General features: G+C 39.6%; 1 protein-coding gene and 1 non-coding gene across 2 annotated transcripts in view; one reads left to right on the top strand and one right to left on the bottom strand.

Annotated features, from left to right (window-relative positions):
* Positions 1–685: 685 nt before the first annotated feature.
* TRNAT-AGU lies at positions 686–758 on the bottom strand. Its single transcript has one exon. It is a non-coding gene; the product is annotated as a tRNA-Thr (tRNA).
* Positions 759–1,015: 257 nt separating this feature from the next.
* The window catches only part of LOC576508 (myogenesis-regulating glycosidase), a 31,110-nt gene continuing 14,625 nt past the window's right edge, over positions 1,016–17,500 (top strand). Inside the window, exon 1 of the mRNA XM_003723777.3 lies at positions 1,016–1,133. The gene's annotated coding sequence lies outside the window, so the exon portion shown is untranslated. The remainder of the gene's footprint in view (positions 1,134–17,500) is intronic.

The raw sequence follows: 17,500 nt of genomic DNA, 5'->3' as shown, positions 1-17,500 counted from the left end.
TTTTTTGTCCCATTGATAATAGATTATAATGTTAATGAGAATAGGTATGAATTGAGGGGCATGTTGCAGAGAAGATTAGCGAGAGTTACATCTAGAGAAAGAGGAAGAAATAGAGATAAACAGAGAGAAAGAGGTACTAAACAGAGGGAGACAAGAAAGGGAGAGGCAAAGTGAGATAAACGGAGAACCATTGATAGTTGATGGGAAAGAGAGATAACAAGAGGCAGTTATCAAGAACAAGAGAGAGATGGTGGTGATGTTGAGACAAAAAGAGTGAGAATTAAAGAGATATGGATAACTGGAGAGAGAGAGAGCTAAAGATCAAGATCTTAAAATAATATGTATTTGAAGGATGTAATTCTACCAGTCTGATTAAAGAGGCGTGATTAGCAAAGATGGTAAAATGTATCTGACCCCAAGTTGAAGCTGGTTGTGTTTTCTTATCATCTGGAAGGCCTTTCACATCTCTCAAATTTGTTTTCTTTGATGTAACTTTCCAAAAAATTTGCAGCAAGTATATACAATTGACAATATCATAACTTTTACAACGATTTCAACCGTTACAACGATCACTGAATATTTTCGGATCGCATATGCTTCCAATATGTTCATTTGAACCAAATTCATGACCCCATACCAAAACTTTGCTTCAAAAGGAAAAGGGACGCTGAAAAATAAACAAAAAAGGCACTGCCCGGATTTGAACCGGGGATCTCCTGTTTACTAGACAGGCGCTTTGCCAACTAAGCCACAGCGCCGCTCACGTCACCAGGCGGTACATATATGTATTTATCTTCTACAACCTGGGAGTGGAGGAAATAAATTTGGGTTGATCCATTATATGTACAGCGAAAAATATATATATATTTTGGTATTTTTATTAAAAATATTATTACTCTCAGCATTTAGATTAAAATTAGGTCCTATTATATAATATTGCTATCAATTCAGTTTAGACTTAATTTTTGCAATACATAGAAAATGAAATTACAAATTATCCCTAACCAGGTCCTCCCTACTGAACAAATAAACTCATTCCAATATTGTAAACAATCATCATACTGACTGACCTCGGATCTTATGTACCACCTGTGGCTGTGCATGAAGAGGAACAACAAATAGCCTGAAATAGGGTAAGAAATATTATGATTTTATGAAAATGTTATTATCTGAACAAGTAGGATAATCGGTATTAATGCAACCAGCGTGTGTATTATATTTGACAGGTCTGGATATCGGCAGGCGAGTATAAGCCGAGGCCGAGTCAACGTTACAGTGCAGCGGCTATCCCCTGTCAAGTATGCCCAGCTCTCCGGGCCACGTTTCTCCGCGACCCGGTCCAGGTCAGGCCAGCCCTGTGATCTAATCAGTGATCTAATCTAGACCGAAAGCTTCAGTCTCTATAATCGTCGGTTGTTCCACTGAGACTACGTCTGGCTCCACTAGACCTCCGGTTATAGAGACTGAACGATTGCCTATACCATCGTATGTTGAAGATATCACGGCTAGATTTTAGCCGCTAGGCCCCTCCCACAAACATGACAAACTTGCCATGGCCGTATTGTTATGCCCCCAAAATCCCCCAAAATGTCATTTTACCTCATCCATATCCAATTTTAAATTAGGCCTAGGCTATAATACATCAGTTCCACTTACTAACTTGATTGAAATAATCCGTTTAATGGTCCCTTTTAAGGAAATTATGGGTCAAAATCGACATCCATGTTGAAAATCTTGCAAGCCGTGTTAAACTCTCGCTGCCGTCAATCTCATCCCTTCTAGTCTACGCCGAAGGCAAAATGATTATGAAGGAAAAACTGTGATAACGCCATTACGAACGTGTAGATGGCGCACAAAGGGACCATTAAACGGATTATTTCAATCAAGTTAGTAAGTGGAACCAATGTATTATAGCCTAGGCCTAATTTAAAATTGGATATGGACGAGGTAAAATGACATTTTGGGGGCATAACAATACGGCCGTGGCAAGTTTGTCATGTTTGTGGGAGGGGCCTAGTGGCTAAAATCTAGCCGTGATATCTTCAACATACGATGGTATAGGCGATCGTTCAGTCTCTATAACCGAAGGTCTAGTGGAGCCAGACGTAGTCTCAGTGGAACAACCGACGATTATAGAGACTGAAGCTTTCGGTCTAGCTCTGATCATGATAATATAATGGCTATAGACTACCAGTAAAAAACTCTACTATTAGGGAGGCCAATGCCCAGGCGTAAGGCTTCTACACCTATGATTTGTGCGCTCGTCGTCCACTTCAAAAAATTAGCAGAGGGAAAAAAATGATGTAAAAATAAAAATTGATGAAAATAAGAAAAGAAAATAGATCTACAATTATACATTTCACAACATACCTATAATCACGGATCTGTAACAGTCTTTCACCAATTGTTGACGATCTTGCAGATTTTGACGTATTTGAATCCAATAATTGTTGTAGCAGAAGAACATGAAGCGCACGCACCACAGACTAAGAAAATCCTAGAGGGCATAGAGGTTTGCTCACTAAAAACCTTCTCATTGGCAGAAGGTAGACCCTAAAAATATGGGATCCGTTTTGAGTAAAGAACTTTTGATAGAGATCAACATTTCAGATGTTCACAATTGCCACTTCTAACAACTAGAAAATATAAAGAAAAAAGATTATATCTTTTTAAATACAGATTTTTATAAACTGAACATTCAAAGGTAAATAGAGTACGATGTTTCTGTCAATCTTGCGTTGGTTTGAGCCATATAGCTACATCCATCTCAAAATGAGAAGGAAAACTGTGAACAGTGACGTCATTGTTCACGCCAAAAATAAAGGGTATTGCGACATATGTCTGAGCTCCGGTCAGATCGTGCCAAAGCGTAGTCTTCTTTATAGACCCTAGTACCTTATTCTCACAGCACTAGATATGAGTGTCGTTCATTAATGTATACATGAGAAGTGTTAAAAAAAGATATTTCAGTAAAAAAAAAAAGTCTACGTGAGCAGTCTATAATTCAATTGAGAATTGAAATGAAAGCCATGATTTGAAGGTGTGTGTTGTATGATACATGGTTAGTGAGTGTGTATGTTACGTATAGCGAGAGGGAGAGAGAGAGAGAGAGTGAGAGAAATATTAGTACACGTACGTACGTACGTTGCATTCACACTGCTGTCCTATTGTACTCCGTATTATGTTCGCTGCAAGATGGATGTTAATTGGACCTCGTAACTTCTCGATCGTTGATAATGCAGTGTCAGATTGATCTTTACTCATGAGGAATTACTATTGGATTTGGTAAATTGGTATACCACTCAAAACTAAGGTAGGCCTAATTAATAATTTTAATTCTTTTCTTGGATTATATTAGTACAATCACGTAGATCTACGTTGATTTTTTTCTTCTCTCTGTTCATGTTTTGTCCCTTGCCTCCATGGCTCGATTTCAGGACTGCGGCTTGCAATGCCTATGTCGTATCGGTGTGTGTGACCCATTCAAGGCTAGCTGCTAATGATGAATGTACTTTCGCGCGAAGTTTTGAACTTGTTGTCCGGGCAATGACATGCCTATCCCCTTGGGCCTGTCTATTATGAACGTAATTTTGCGACATGAAATATGATTGTTTCAAGGCTCTTACGTACGGATAGGCGTAGAAGGAAGGGCCTACATATGTACTTTAGAGCTGGATATCTCCTATTTTATGGAACTTCTGGAGTCGGCAGATGGATGATTTGTCTTAGTGAAAGAAAATACTTGCTTTTAAACTTTGTTTTATTATAATTAGATTAGTAATTAAAAAGTTAGATTTGGGTATTGGCCTCCCTACTACTATTACAACATAACATGGACTATCAAATCATTAGGTTGAATCATCTGATCACATACCATTTTGGGGTACATCATGATTTTAATACTAAAAATAAAATGGAAAGAAATTTCATAAACTTAGATAGTCTAGAGTCTACTTCTATAAATTAAAGCCCTTTTCCCCCCTTTCTGAGAGACAACTGCTTATAGTTTTCTCCTCCTGATATTGATAAAATCAAAAAGCCATCGTTGCGGACACTCTACCAGTGACGTCATTTAGACTAAAGCAGTTGCCCAATATCTTAATTACGAGTGGCTGTCTATCTCGCATGCGCAGATAGCCTGTTGCTCGTTCATTCGTGTCTCTGCCGCTGACCTGTGTTAACAACCGATCCAATTAACGATAAACAAATGCGATGTAATCGGGCGGTGAGGTCTCCCTTCATTTTGAAAAAACGTCATCAAATTAGAAAGTGGTGGAACATGGCTAAATACAGTTGGCCCAATTGGTATTAAGCCGTAAAGCCAAGGTAGGCTTAAATATTGGCGCTTGTTCAGAAACCTATCCTAAAGTTGACCTGTAACTCCGGCTTGGAGATACCCTACTAAAACATACCCAAAATGAAGTAAATATTCATTAAATGTCCAAATAAAGATCATGAGTTAAAAGTCGAAATGTTTATTACCTGTTTTGTGTCAATTTTCTTGTTATTTTTGGAGTATTTTTCAGAAAAACTATGATATTAGTATACACTTTTTCACGGCAAACCGCTGCACACTACAAGTGCATACTGATGGTGGGTTGCGGACGGGCACGCGCCTGTGTGAAGTTATCTACCGTAATGTCTCAGATCCTCATTCCAGCCCCCCCCCCACCCCCCACTCAGTGTTATTTAGGGTACATGTATCATGCATGTTTCCTCCCTTTGAAAGCACCCCCCTATTTCTAGTGTGTAAAGTCAATTTGTGTATTACGGACTGGACTTTGTTGCGTGAAAAGTACCCCTTTACCGGAGATTGTGGTCCCTCCTACTCCGGGGTGGGGGGGGGGGGGGGGGGCCGGGATCGATCTTTAGTGAATACAACAGGATAAAAGTCTTCACTCTCCATATAATTGTTAAAGTTGGAGATAAAAACATGCGATGTCATATTCATGCAAATAGCAAGCTGTGCTGTCATCCAGGCCTTGATGGTATTACAATGTCCGTCAAAGAACTTTTTTGAGGAATCCTGTACCAGTGTGCGCATTATGATCTTTATCTCTTGATATTTGAACGTAAAAGTATATGCTCTTGTAACTTGTATTCATTCTCACATGTTTAAAGGGATAGTTGAGTTTTGTTGCAGAGGGCGCTACACAAAATAATTTTTTGTGAGATAATGAAAAATTTAGTGTCAAATTTGAAAGAACATAATATTTAAATGACAAAATCATCTTTGTTCGATCAAAATTGGTTCAGAGACGGCTGAAATATAACGATTCCTAATACTTGTGTACCACCACAAATATTTGATATTTTGAAAAATTTGAAAAATTTCAGCCAATGCCGATGTTGGCTTTTTTGTTGGCATTTTCATGTTGCTTATACTAACCACAATTAGCTGGCTCATGTATTGTTATTTTTAATTAAATAATTAATTAACGGTCACCATGTTTTTTTTAAAGTGGAGCTGAATTGGTATGATCATATTAGATAGATAGATAGATAAATGGTATTTATTGGTTCATTTCCATGTATCGCAGTTACAAGTAACTGAATTGTGCATGAATAAAACATTGATGGTGAAGACAATTATACATTTCAAGAGATATCACAGTAAAAAAGTAACTGAATTGCACATGAGTAAATTGCTGGAAAAAAGCAAGTATACATTTCAAGATGTCACACTACAATCTACATAATTATGAAGTGCGTGTATATATACCATTAATCTTATACAATATTTCAATTTAAAAATTTGAGTTAAAAAGAAAGAGAGATGGGAAAGCAGGAGAGAGAGAAAGAGAGAGAGAGAGAGGGGAGAAAGGGGACAGATGGACAGAGAGGGAAAACAATCATGTACATGCTGATGAAATACAAAGATACATTGCAAGACAAATATGAATATTATAAGGTGAACATTAGAGATATTAAAATATAAATATAGATATGCAACGCATTCTACATGTCATAAAAAATACATTGACAAACTTATTTGTGGAAAGTTTTAGTTCTGACCAATTTTTTAATTAATTTTTATTGTAATTAATGTGCTGCGTGCTGCATGTGGAAAGTTTTAGTTCTGACCAATTTTTTAATTAATTTTTATTGTAATTAATGTGCTGCGTGACGTTAATTAATTACAATAAAAATTAATTAAAAAATTGGTCAGAACTAAAACTTTCCACAAATGAACTAGCCCATAATAGCCACAGACTCATACCAAAAGATAGCCATATAAATAATTTCATCTGTTGTTATTTCTTGTTTAAAGTCTCTAAATGTCCCGTACGTCACAATCCAAATAGCTTGGACCTGCCCAAAAGCAAATGTCCATTTTGATACACTTCGCAGGATTCAATTGCATTTTATTAATATCAGCCCACAAAGATAGACATTCTACAGCTTCCTGCATGTTTGAAATTTGGTTTGTTTTACGACACTCAACTAGGGTTAGATCATCGACATATTTAAACATATGTATGCTTTGAAAAGATTTGAAATCATTTATCATAACAAGAAAAATTAGGGGCCCAAGTTTCGTACCGTGGGGCACACCTGCATTTATTTGACACCATCCTGAGAGATCGCTGTGATAGCGAACTCTTTGTTTACGTTCAGAAAGAAAATCAGATATCCAGTAAACTACCGCTGGTCGTACACCGATTTCAAATAACTTTTCGAGGCAACTGTATGATCTATTCTATCAAACGCTTTTTGAAAGTCTGTGAGAAGTATCGTCGATGACGTTTTTGGTACCTCAGCATTTAAAAAAACATAATGAAGAATATTAATCAAACAGTGTGAGGTCGATAAACATTTCTGGTTTCCAAACTTATAGGGGTCAATATGTTGGGCAATGTCCTGATACATCCACTTTGCGATGAAACCTTCAATGACTTTAGCAAAGTGATCTGTTAATGATATAGGTCTGAGTTTGTCAATACGTGCAGGATTCACCTTTGGGATCGGTACTACAATAGCACATTTCCAGGAGGCCGGAACTTTTCCTTGACTTAAAGAAGCATTAATTATATAGGTTAAAGGGGGTAAGCGGACACTTTTTTTTTTTTTTTTTTGGAGGCCAAAAAAAATCGCAACGACTCATCCGGCCGAAAAGTCGCTCAGTGGGGGGGGGGGGGGGGGGGGGGGGGGGGGGGGGGGGGGGGGGGGTAAGCGGACACTTTTTTTTTTTTTTTTGGACTCAAAATTTCAAAATTTGACATTTTTCTTTTTTGGGGGGGGGGGGGGTAAGGTCACCTTATTTAGGTTAGCCGTGGGATAATTTTTTTAAATTTTTTTAATTTTTTTTTTATAATAAAAAAAAAAACAAACAAAACAAAAAAAACAAAGGGGGGGGGGTTTAGGTTTTTTAGGGGGGGTTTACATACATTAAAATACCAAAGGGGGGGGTTTGAACCCCCAAACCCCCCCCCCCCCTGCGTACGCCCTGTGTGAGCCCCTCTAGTAGGGCACTCAACGACTTGACGAAATGAGTGGGTTAAAAGCACCGGATCAATATTCATTCAATTAAAATCTCCCAATATTACAAAACCTGCATCCGTATGATTAGTTAAAATAACATCAGTAGTTGAATCCAAATGATATATGAGTTCTGTTTCAAGTTCAACATCAGGCTGAGGGTAATATAAGACTGCACAGTAAATGCAGGAGATGGATCTTGGAAGACGAGGAGAGCGTATCTTCACCCAAGTCACTTCAAGGTTTATAGGGACTTGGACATCGGCTAGAGAAGGATTCAAAAGTTCTCTCACGTAGATAGCTACTCCACCACCTATACGATTAGTATGTGATTTAGTGCAGAGATAATAACCTGGTATAGAGAAGTTATCGAGTGGACAGTCATTCCTAAACCAGGTCTCGGTAATAGCTGCAATGTCTACATGAAGATATGAGATGACAGCTGATAGCTCATCAAACTGATTGCATGCTGATCTGACATTGCTTAAAAGAAAAGAAGACAAATCGCACCCAGACTGAGGGGCGACTGGGACAGAAGTCAAGCATCTTCGGCGAGGGAACCTAGGGTATTTCTTAGGAAGCTTGGTACGGGCCGTAGGTAGAATAATCGGAATGGGATGCTTGAAATGTTTCAATTTTCGAACACCAGCTCTGAAGCCAGGACGGGTTTTAAACTCTTTTCCAATTTCGAGCTCTGATATTGTTTTCATGTCTGGACTGGTAGTCGTAAGCTTTTCCCACAAGAATTTGAGTTAATATTAACCTATTCACCTCACGTATATTTATATCGTTTATTTGTATTGCATGATGTCAACTCGAACAGACCCGGGTTAGATTCCACATTACCGCAACAAATGATAGGTAAAGTGAAAGTTGCACTTGCATTAGCATAAAACTTAATTGGTGTTTTGTGATATCCGCTACGATGAAGCTGTTTATGAGCTCGGCTAGGAACACGAACGGGAACAAACGCAGTTTCATGTTTAGAGTAACTCGAATGTCCACGGAGGCCGATAGATATACATAGGGCAACGTAGAAAAGAACATACTTTGTAAGTATCCATCAGTTCGTATCATTGTATGCAGATGAATGTCACACCACAGATAGGCAAATCAGTCACACACGAACGACGTTCACACACCTATGCAGTATAGTACATGTGTAACAGCCCAGTGTAAAATGGTTTTACTTGCATGTACTGTGTACACATCCGTTGAATCAAAATTTAGAAAAACAGTTTCCAGTATCTAATATATAAATACATCACCTCAAAAATGTCATGCAGTGTCACAAGTACATAAAATGACAGTTGATCAACAATAAAACAGCATACACTCAAATATCAGTGGTAAAACACGTAAAATTCAGAGCAAAAACAGAGACGGCTGCCTGCTAGGCGCATTCAAGGTCCAGGCTAAATTTCACACATTTTGGGGTCTAAAATTACCTTCATCGCAATTTAGGTTCTAAAAGGGCACTATAAATGTCATAGATAAGAATAAGAGCAATAACCATGCACTTTGAAAGCATTTGCGGTCTGAAAACAGAACTTTAAGGATTACAATATTTCTGGTAATATTCTCACTGGTTGAGCAGCTTGAAACGGATATTGTTGCACACTAATGGAATCAGGGGGCACATCAGCATGTTGCCATGTGCCCCCCCCCCCCCATTTTTTAACAGTACATCATATTAAAAGTACACAATAGAGTAATGTAGACCTTTCTAGTTTCCAACCCTAAAGTACCTGAAAATGTGATTTTTTTTATTTTTTTTTGAAGGGGGCGGTGTCAGAAATTTCCATTTTGGTGTCCAACCCCCCCCCCCTCCTTTTTTGTTGATATAAAGACCTTGTTCTTCCCCTGCCTGAGTAATCATATTCACTTATCAAGTTTGTTCTCATTTGAATTTCATAGGTCATGGATACCCAAAGCACTCTGAATCCTATAGGGAAATGGTTTGAAAGATTTGGAGGATTTTCATTAAGGCTACATTTCATTTTGATAGGGCCCCAGGCAATTAAAATGGTGACATTTTCATAGCCTGCTCTATTGTTATTAATGCAGCAGTACTCTGGGTTTCCTCTTTCTTTGTAAACATATTTTGGGAAAGTTAATCAGTGCATTGTAAAAGTCTGCTTTTGTAGAGAAATGTACTCATTATTAAATTCATGTACCTTGGCATTGGGGGTGAATTACAAAAAATTACAAAAATTATGTTTGGCCTAATTCTTAATTTCTTATTGTCAACTACTGTACAGTACATGTATTGCATTCATGTCCATGTGTCAGGACCTACATGGTACATTAGATTTTATGATGTAACATTGTCACTTTGAACCAAACAAAATCAGAGAGCTTCTTAAAACTTAACTAAAAAGACAAATCACATGATTGATCTCAAGCTGTAGACCTTTTGCCTAGTGAGCCATACATGTACCGTATTTGATTTGACTCCATTCTTTTCTCCATTAAGTTCAATGGCAAACAAGGTCTCTGCAAAAACCAAGCCATATTTTGACACTAACCTAACAGATAAACATGCAACACTTCAATCTCACCAGGGATTAGGTATTTAAAAAAAAAATCACTGTTGAATAAGGGTTTTAATTTCATTTCCTCTTTTCCATTTCCATAACCTCCAGGTCTATGCATAGTTTCCACTTTTCCGTACCTTTCGTGAATAATTGATATGCTGGCAACGCTTTCTCAGTAATCCCCAAGGTTCATGAAATATTCATGATGCTAAGAGCAGAGGGCAGGTTGGAGGAAAAAAATTGCCATGTTTAATAGACATCTACATGTATGTCTGCTGTATTCAGTATAAATTCTGTACCATCCACCTCAGAAAACTTGTTGCTAAAAGGTGACACAAATGTGTTATCCCATAACTTAACTGTAAGTTTAGTGTATATTATTTTTACTTTAAAGTTTAAACAAGCACATGAATCTCAATGAAACATTAATAATAATAATAATCTTTTAAAGTCCACTCCAAATTTAAATCAAAAATGGAAATTCTTTTTGCCCAATTGATCGTGAGCCTGGCAGCCACTGAGCAGCACCAGATCGACGTTGCTCTATCCCTTATTGTTGAACGTCAAACAAGGTAGCAGCAACTCCTGTTTTTAACGTCTTTTGGTATGACACGGCTGGGGAAGGATTTTGAGATTGGGAAGGGAATGTGGGCATAAATTTGTGCACATTTTTATATGTTGCATAGGTAACATATGCTAGATTAGGTTTGTTTGTGGTGCTGCTATTCCCCCAAGCTCCCCCTCTTCCTTCTCCCTGCCCCGCCCCAAGATCCAGCACTGTCTTTCCAGAGTATGGGCCATTTGATAATATTTGTGTAATAAAATCAGGCCATGGACAATTACGGCAGCCAATAAATGATTCTTTATATCATGAATTCCACAAATAGTATAAGTTGCATTATTCTGCTTCTAGAAAAGCTCATGTATTTCCTCTTTACTGTTATATAGGCCCTACATTATTCCTAGGCCTCCTAGACAGATCAGTCTCTAATCAGATAAGAGGCTTTTGGCTTAGTATGGATAACAACTTAATATCTTAGTTAGATGAATGTCATACCCTGAACAAGCCACAAATGTATAAGATTCGGGGGAGATTTTGCTGTTGCATTATTTTTCTATGCATTTGTAGACTAAATCAGCATAATCTTTCCTCACATACACCTATCCCTAAAATGAGGAGAGAATGAAATCCTATTGACTGATGAAGAGTTAACAAAAATCCTGCAGAAGTTGTGAATATTTGGAGGTTTAGATTTTTACCAAAGATGTGATTTTCTTTAAAGCAGTAAAAGTACATGTACTGTACAATATAGGTATGGTTGTTGTTATTTTTGTAGACTTTTAAATTTACACAATTTCTGTCATTGTTGTTTGTTTAGTTATAGCTTATTTGGATTTTGTAGTTAAACAGTATACAATCCCATTGCAAGCTTTCCTATTTTAGAAAGTTGCAGATCCACCTTAATTCCAAATACTCAAGCCAGGTACACTTTTATTCCAAAATGGCAAATAAATTACCATTTTGAGAAAGATTGTCGTAAATCTTGTAGTGTACGTGCTTGGCGGAGGAGTTTTCTGAAACAACTACCCTGGAAAAGCCCCCATGGATTGATTTTCACAGGGGCATTGTTTTTCAGTCTGGCACTAGTCTGATGATCAGACCCACTCTCTCTTTTGTTCTTGGATTTGAAGTGCTACATGTTCAGTTCATGGAGGTTAAATAGAGGCTTTATGGTTGCAGTGAAGAAAAAAAAATCGCCTGTTTTTAACAGAAGCTTTTTTTTCAAAAACTTTGTATGTAAAAAATAAGATTTCCTCCAGGTCAATGTCTTTTGTAAATTTTCTTGTGATATGACATATATGTGGGGGGTCTCTTGTGTTGTATGTTATTGGTAATTTCAACAAATGAGGTAGAGTTTGGGTAATTGGTATAAGTAAGCGCATGCTTAGGTATTGATTCAGAATGTTCAAAATAGGCAACATGCATGGGAGACAGGTATTTACTTCTGCATTTGTATTTGATATTCATTACATGGACATTTAAGATAATTAGCTTGAGTTCTGGGAATGATAGAAAATGAATTCTCACAGATTCCAGCAAAAATTACACATAATGTTAAAGATTACAAATAAATGACATGTGCCAATTGAAAGATAAAGGAAATGAAGGTACATGTAAGTAGGCCGTACACCATGTGCTTATTACAGAGGTCACTCTGTGAAAATGAGAGTTGTGGTTTTTATTGAAGATGATTTTTGTGACTTTTTTTCATTTTACTGGTTCAAAAAATCAATCTACTGCAGGATAAACAATTCAGAATGAATCATAGCCATGTTCTCTCGACATACGCTGCCCATACCAGAGCTCAAGATTAGCTTTAACATAGTTAGGTGGAAGAATCTGTCAAGTGATTTGGTGGAGAGAGAGAGAGAGATGCTAAGAGATTCCAAAATCGCACTAATCGCCCATCATTGTTTTCATCAATGTGTTTTTCATTATGATGATATTATCAGTAGGTTTTATTTTTTCATTTGTATTCATCATGAATGTCTTTATAATCGTCATCATCATCATATTCTTAAGCAACCACATTCTGTCATTTTAATAAAAATGAACAGGGTTTATCACCCTGCACAGAAAGGCAAATTCCTCTTCTGCGGTCATTTAGATGACATCTGGCATCTGTATTAGAAGCTCAGAGTTGCAAGATGATCCAAGTATTTTGATCAGAGCTGGCTTATATGTTAAAAAAAGTTATGTTCCTAAATGATAAAAAATTTGAAAGAATTCATCAGTCTCATGGGGCGTAGCAAGAAAGCTACAATTGATTGCAAGTTGCAAAATTTGCAACTGATATTTTCAATCGATTGCAACTCTACTTTCTTGCAAGGTACGCCCCACTAGTCTCCTAAATTTCCTAGGATTTTGTTAGGATTAAAGTTTTAACAATTAAATTCAGTTAATAGATCTAGCTTTTATTCTCCTTCTCTCTCTCTCTTTCTCTCTCTCTGTCTCTCTCTCTCTCTCTTTCTCTCTTACTAATGGGGCATTGCAAGGAAGTTGAGTTGCAATCAATTGCCAATTTGCAATTAATTGCAAGACTTACGCTTGATTTGGGGATTTGCAATTTATTGCAACTTTCTTGCAACGCCCCATAAGACAGTATTAGTGTGAATAAAACAGTTATGAATTCATTAATGATTTTAGATAATGAGCAGAGTTACCAACTGTCCTTGAATTTAAATTCCCTTTAAAGTCCCACATTCATCATCGAGACCGTCAAGTTTAATAGCACCTGACCATATTTCTTCCCTGTGTATACAAGTACATGTATGTACTACGTGTAGACAGACTGCAAGTATACTGTGAGTTACCTGAATTACATTAATAGATGGTTCTTAGCTCATCAGATGTTGGCACTCTCGCATTCTCAGCCCCAGGGTTTCTTGCCTCTCAGGTTTTAATACCGTTGAGCCTTAAGAGGGTGCATTCACATTTCATGATCGATGCACCTCGACCATGCCTATGGCGGGCGGAACATGCCATATACATGACAACTATACAACTATACATCCATTCGATGGATGTAGGGTTTTAACCAATCAGAACGCAGGAAACTGTACAACTATACAACCATACAACTATACGACTATACGGCTATGCATCCATCGAACGCATGTATAGTTTACAGCGTGCGGGCCGAAGTGCCTTAATCAACGACTATACAACTATACGACTATACGTCTATAAAGGTCGGGTTTCAACTACTGCTCGTGCAGTGGTTTCTCTCTCCCACTCTCTCCTCATAAAACAACTACTGCTCGTGCAGTGGTTTCTCTCTCCCCCTCTCTCCTCACAAAACAACTACTGCTCGTGCAGTGGTTTCTCTCCCCCCCCCCCCCCCTTTCTCCTCACAAAACAATTACTGCTCGTGCAGTGGTTGTTTTGAGAGAGAAACCACTGCACGAGCAGTAGTTGTTTTGTGAGGAGAGATCGAGAAACCACTGCACGAGCAGTAGTTGTTTTGTAAGGAGAGAGGGGGAGAGAGAAACTACTGCACGAGCAGTAGTTGTTTTGTGAGGAGAGAGGGGGGGGGGGGGGGGGAGAGAAACCACTGCACGAGCAGTAGTTGTTTTGTGAGGAGAGAGGGGGAGAGAGAAAACCACTGCACGAGCAGTAGTTGTTTTGTGAGGAGAGAGGGGAGAGAGAGAAACCACTGCACGAGCAGTAGTGTTTTGTGAGGAGAGAGAGGGGAGAGAGAAACCACTGCACGAGCAGTAGTTGTTTTGTGAGGAGAGATCGAGAGAAAACCACTGCACGAGCAGTAGTTGTTTTGTAAGGAGAGAGGGGGAGAGAGAAACTACTGCACGAGCAGTAGTTGTTTTGTAAGGAGAGAGGGGGAGAGAGAAACTACTGCACGAGCAGTAGTTGTTTTGTGAGGAGAGAGGGGGGGGGGGGGGAGAGAAACCACTGCACGAGCAGTAGTTGTTTTGTGAGGAGAGAGGGGGAGAGAGAAACCACTGCACGAGCAGTAGTTGTTTTGTGAGGAGAGAGGGGGAGAGAGAAACCACTGCACGAGCAGTAGTTGTTTTGTGAGGAGAGAGGGGGAGAGAGAAACCACTGCACGAGCAGTAGTTGTTTTGTGAGGAGAGAGGGGAGAGAGAAACCACTGCACGAGCAGTAGTTGTTTTGTGAGGAGAGAGGGGGAGAGAGAAACCACTGCACGAGCAGTAGTTGTTTTGTGAGGAGAGAGGGGGAGAGAGAGAAACCACTGCACGAGCAGTAGTTGTTTTGTGAGGAGAGAGGGGGAGAGAGAAAACCACTGCACGAGCAGTAGTTGTTTTGTGAGGAGAGAGGGGGAGAGAGAAACCACTGCACGAGCAGTAGTTGTTTTGTGAGGAGAGAGGGGGAGAGAGAAACCACTGCACGAGCAGTAGTTGTTTTGTGAGGAGAGAGGGGGAGAGAGAAACCACTGCACGAGCAGTAGTTGTTTTGTGAGGAGAGAGGGGGAGAGAGAAACCACTGCACGAGCAGTAGTTGTTTTGTGAGGAGAGAGGGGGGAGAGAGAAACCAATGCACGAGCAGTAGTTGTTTTGTGAGGAGAGATCGAGAAACCACTGCACGAGCAGTAGTTGTTTTGTGAGGAGAGAGGGGGAGAGAGAAACCACTGCACGAGCAGTAGTTGTTTTGTGAGGAGAGAGGGGGAGAGAGAAACCACTGCACGAGCAGTAGTTGTTTTGTGAGGAGAGAGGGGGAGAGAGAAACCACTGCACGAGCAGTAGTTGTTTTGTGAGGAGAGAGGGGGAGAGAGAAACCAATGCACGAGCAGTAGTTGTTTTGTGAGGAGAGATCGAGAAACCACTGCACGAGCAGTAGTTGTTTTGTGAGGAGAGAGGGGGAGAGAGAAACCACTGCACGAGCAGTAGTGTTTTGTGAGGAGAGAGGGGGAGAGAGAAACCACTGCACGAGCAGTAGTTGTTTTGTGAGGAGAGATCGAGAAACCACTGCACGAGCAGTAGTTGTTTTGTAAGGAGAGAGGGGGAGAGAGAAACTACTGCACGAGCAGTAGTTGTTTTGTGAGGAGAGAGGGGGGGGGGGGGGGAAGAGAAACCACTGCACGAGCAGTAGTTGTTTTGTGAGGAGAGAGGGGGAGAGAGAAACCACTGCACGAGCAGTAGTTGTTTTGTGAGGAGAGATCGAGAAACCACTGCACGAGCAGTAGTTGTTTTGGAGGAGAGAGGGGGAGAGAGAAACCACTGCACGAGCAGTAGTTGTTTTGTGAGGAGAGAGGGGGAGAGAGAAACCACTGCACGAGCAGTAGTTGTTTTGTGAGGAGAGAGGGGGAGAGAGAAACCACTGCACGAGCAGTAGTTGTTTTGTAAGGAGAGAGGGGGAGAGAGAAACTACTGCACGAGCAGTAGTTGTTTTGTGAGGAGAGAGAGGGGGGGGGGGAAGAGAAACCACTGCACGAGCAGTAGTTGTTTTGTGAGGAGAGAGGGGGAGAGAGAAACCACTGCACGAGCAGTAGTTGTTTTGTAAGGAGAGAGGGGGAGAGAGAAACTACTGCACGAGCAGTAGTTGTTTTGTGAGGAGAGAGAGGGGGGGGGGGGGAAAGAGAAACCACTGCACGAGCAGTAGTTGTTTTGTGAGGAGAGAGGGGGAGAGAGAAACCACTGCACGAGCAGTAGTTGTTTTGTGAGGAGAGAGGGGAGAGAGAAACCACTGCACGAGCAGTAGTTGTTTTGTGAGGAGAGAGGGGGAGAGAGAAACCACTGCACGAGCAGTAGTTGTTTTGAGAGGAGAGAGGGGAGAGAGAAACCACTGCACGAGCAGTAGTTGAAACCCGACCTTTATAGACGTATAGTCGTATAGTTGTATGGTTGTATGGTTGTATAGTGGTATAGTTGTTGATTATGGCACTTCGGCCCGCACGCTGTAAACTATACATGCGTTCGATGGATGCATAGCCGTATAGTCGTATAGTTGTATGGTTGTATAGTTGTACAGTTTCCTGCGATCTGATTGGTTAAAACCTTACATCCATCGAATGGATGTATGGTTGTATAGATGTCATGTATATGGCATGTTTCGCCCGCCATACATGCCTTCTCACTGCATACATGTATGTCTATGACTAGGAGCTGCAACATTACCCCCTCTCACACTCTCAGCCCCAGGGTCTCTTGCCTCCCGGGTTGTAATACCGTGAAGACTCAACAGGGTGCATTCACATTTCATGATCGACGCACCGCGACCGTGCCTTCTCACTGTGTATGTCTATGACAAGGAGCTGGAACGTTACCCCTTCTCACATTCTCAGCCCCAGGGCCTCTTGCCTCTTAGGTTGTAACACCGTGAAGACTCAACAGGGTGCATTCATATTGCATGACAACATTAGTTTAAGTTCATTTTGATGACTGAGATGGTGTGTTCACATTAAAGGACAAACTGCTCAAATGTATGCTCAAATACAAATTGAATTTGTACAAACTTTGTTTTTATTGCATTAATAAACCATATTGATTGATTGATTGCAGTGCTGGGCTATTGTAATTGTAAACTTCCAAGAGCACATTGTTGTAGAGCTAAAAAATAAATAAATACTCGCACATATTTAGCAAGTATGCAAAGTTGCAAACCAAAGGCGCCACTGAAGTATTCTTTTAAGTAGCTCTTATATATAATTGTTTAAAGTAATAGAAATTTGCCATTTCTACAATTTGAAGCCCAATTTATTCTACATGTATATACAAGAAAATGATTTTCATTATTGTAGAAGAATTTGCTTTTATTTTAAAGTAATCAACCATTATGTAATAAGAAAATTCAAATTGCTAAATATAGCGAGCTGGCTCTATCCCTTCTCCCATCAAATTGCAATGGAAAGTTACTCAATCATGTAGAAAAATTGCTTGTTTTTAGAACTCAATGGTTTGGAAGAAATCAAAATGGTACAGGCATGGATGATTTTTTTTAATCAATG

The sequence above is a fragment of the Strongylocentrotus purpuratus genome, unplaced genomic scaffold (assembly GCF_000002235.5).
Source record: "Strongylocentrotus purpuratus isolate Spur 01 unplaced genomic scaffold, Spur_5.0 spur5_scaffold_9, whole genome shotgun sequence".
Taxonomy (NCBI): Eukaryota; Metazoa; Echinodermata; class Echinoidea; order Camarodonta; family Strongylocentrotidae; genus Strongylocentrotus; species Strongylocentrotus purpuratus.
This window is presented reverse-complemented; position numbering and strand designations above follow the sequence as displayed.